Source organism: Halyomorpha halys, unplaced genomic scaffold, assembly GCF_000696795.3.
Source record: "Halyomorpha halys isolate HHAL.00 unplaced genomic scaffold, Hhal_1.1 Scaffold239.1, whole genome shotgun sequence".
Classification (NCBI taxonomy): Eukaryota; Metazoa; Arthropoda; class Insecta; order Hemiptera; family Pentatomidae; genus Halyomorpha; species Halyomorpha halys.
In genome coordinates this window covers 572,668-575,245 of record NW_027114928.1, presented here as the reverse complement: position 1 = coordinate 575,245, position 2,578 = coordinate 572,668, and the positions used below count along the sequence as shown (strand labels likewise).

Sequence of the window (2,578 nt, the reverse complement as noted above, 5' to 3'; positions counted from 1 at the left end):
TTATTATTACTATTATTATCTCTTGTTTCATACTTGCTCAGCGGTACCCTACCCTGCCTGGGAGGCTTACGAGATCAACACACAAGGAAGACGAACTCTCCATTTCTTTACCTTCTACGGCGCCATAGCGATCTGCTGGCTGGTCACTGCTTCGGTTGACACCGTGGTACTTCACTTGACCAACCAGCTGTGCGACAAGTTGGCCATCCTCAACAACACCTTGCAGCTCATCGGAGTCGACCAGGAACAAAGGGAAAGTGTACTTATGAAGAAAAAGGTACTTCCCTTGCAGGATTACAAGGATGAGACAATACTCAAGACTTCCTTGGAAGAACATTGTCATCTTATGAGGTAACCATTTAGTGCAATCACAATGCTATGAAATAGGGGCCTTCTTGTATCCTTAGTTTTTACCAGGAAAGTAAAATTACTATATACTTTATAAGTAAAGATCGCAAAAAACAAAACAAACAATGTGCAAAATTCAGTAAAAACCCAGTATGTGTAAAATTGTTTATAAAACACCCAATTCCTGCAAAATCAGCTTTATTGTGTAATTATTATATTTAAGATATTTTATGTAAAATTAATTTATGATGAATATACTTGAATTTCAGATAATTATTTGGAACAAATTTTTTTTTTATTTTTATTTACAAAATAAATAACAATATAGACAAAAATGTTGTGTCAAATATAATTATAATGTAACCAACCACGTTGTTGAAGTAGGATACATAATGTTGTGATAAGGTAATTAGCGGTACCCATTTTTTGATGCTGGGCGAACTCCAGATGGCTCCCGAACTCACAGGGCTGACTCACGGCTACAGTGAAATAGAAAATAGTTATTTCCCACAGCCGGATTCAAACCAAGGTCCTTAGAGTTTGTAGCACAGTGCCTTATCAATAAGCTACTCACTCCCTATTCTTCTACTTTTCTATTGTATCCATTAATTTAAATTAATATTTGAAAAAATAGGAATCGAAATAAATACCTATACATAAATTTTCTATTTAGCGGTTTACCTCATATAAATAAATACTAATATATGTAAACAATATAATATATAAATAGATAGATCTTTGAATTGTCATAACGCCCTCTGCCTCCCTCCCTCACCCCCCAAAATTGAGTTAGAGGGTTGAAAGTGCACTTGTTAATTGAGCTGGTATAATCGATGTGAATTTGGAAGTTTAAGGTTATTATTTATTTTTAAGCATTAATTAAATGACTTTTGATCAGTTTTTCATACAGCACTATCAGGGAGGGGGGGGGGATATATCAAGGGGAAATATCAATCATGGATAGACTGCTCACGGTTTTTTTCTTTTTTTTTTTTTTAGATTGACAAAATCCTTGTCTCAGTTCCTGAACGAAGTGTTCATCTACCAAGGAGTGAACTCCATGGCAGTCCTCTTGGTCTGCCTTTACATCTTCTCCAATGTACGATGTAGTGTTCCCTTTTGTTCATATAAATTTATATTATTTTCAGTTAAAATATTTTAATTGTAGAGCAGCGACTTGGTCAACGACACTGTGGCCTTCTCGGGGGCACTGGTCGTGGTTTTCCTCCAAGTCCTAACTTCCTGTTGGTCAGGAGAGCTCATAAAAATGAGGGTGAGTACTATATGTAATAAGTAATAATAATAATTATTATTATGGGCAAGGCTTGGTTCAGGATTTATAGTGTGAAAAATATTTTATTTTATTTTTATTCATTGAAATTATTTTTATTTTATATGCATTTTAGTTATTCTTGTTTTATTTTTTTATTTTTTTTTTATTTATTTATTTTATTTTTATTCATTGACCGCACCCCCAACCATCTTCTCCTCATTTATCATCCACGGTCAACTATCTCTCATAATTATTTATTTATTTTCTGCCAACGTTTCGAACTCCGTTGTAGGTCATCAGCGCTAGAATAAAAAGATATAAAGAAGGTAGAGTCAATTTAAGGGTAAAATAATGTAAAAGAGGAGATATATAAAAAAAAAAAAATAATAAAGATGATAAAGATAAATAAAAAAAGAATAAGGTGAACAGACACCTCATAAAATATATTATTGAAAAGATATAATAATTTAATTAAATGAGGAAAGATAATAATTCATATTAAATGGTAAGCGTAGTAGGTAAATTATTATTACAAATAACATAAAAATGTAATAAAGAAGGAAGACTGCGGAGTGAATAAAAGGTAGAAATGAATATAAAAAGAATAGCAGAGAAAAATGGTAAAATAAAGTTATTAGAAACTAACCAGACAATTTCATAAACACAGTTATATCAGGGCGAGTAATAAGAAATAAAGTAACAGGAAAATGCCTGTTAGGTGGAAGTGTTAAAAAATATCAGTTGATATTTTTAAAAATAAAATTCTTTTCAATAATATATATTATGATGTATCTGTATTCTTTATGATGCAAGTTAATAATTCTTTTTGTGTTTATCTTTATCTTCTTTATTTTTTTTTTATATAACTCCTCTTTTATATATTTTATGTTAATTTTTTTTATATCATTCTTTTATCCTTACATTGTCTCAACCTTCTTTGTATTTTTTTATTCTTGG

General features: G+C 31.1%; 1 long non-coding RNA gene across 1 annotated transcript; it reads left to right on the top strand.

Moving 5' to 3' along the window:
• Positions 1-47: 47 nt before the first annotated feature.
• Positions 48-1,621, top strand: LOC136796910 (uncharacterized). The gene is made up of 3 exons (XR_010844699.1): positions 48-351; positions 1,348-1,447; positions 1,517-1,621. It is a non-coding gene; the product is annotated as an uncharacterized lncRNA (long non-coding RNA).
• Positions 1,622-2,578: the final 957 nt, after the last annotated feature.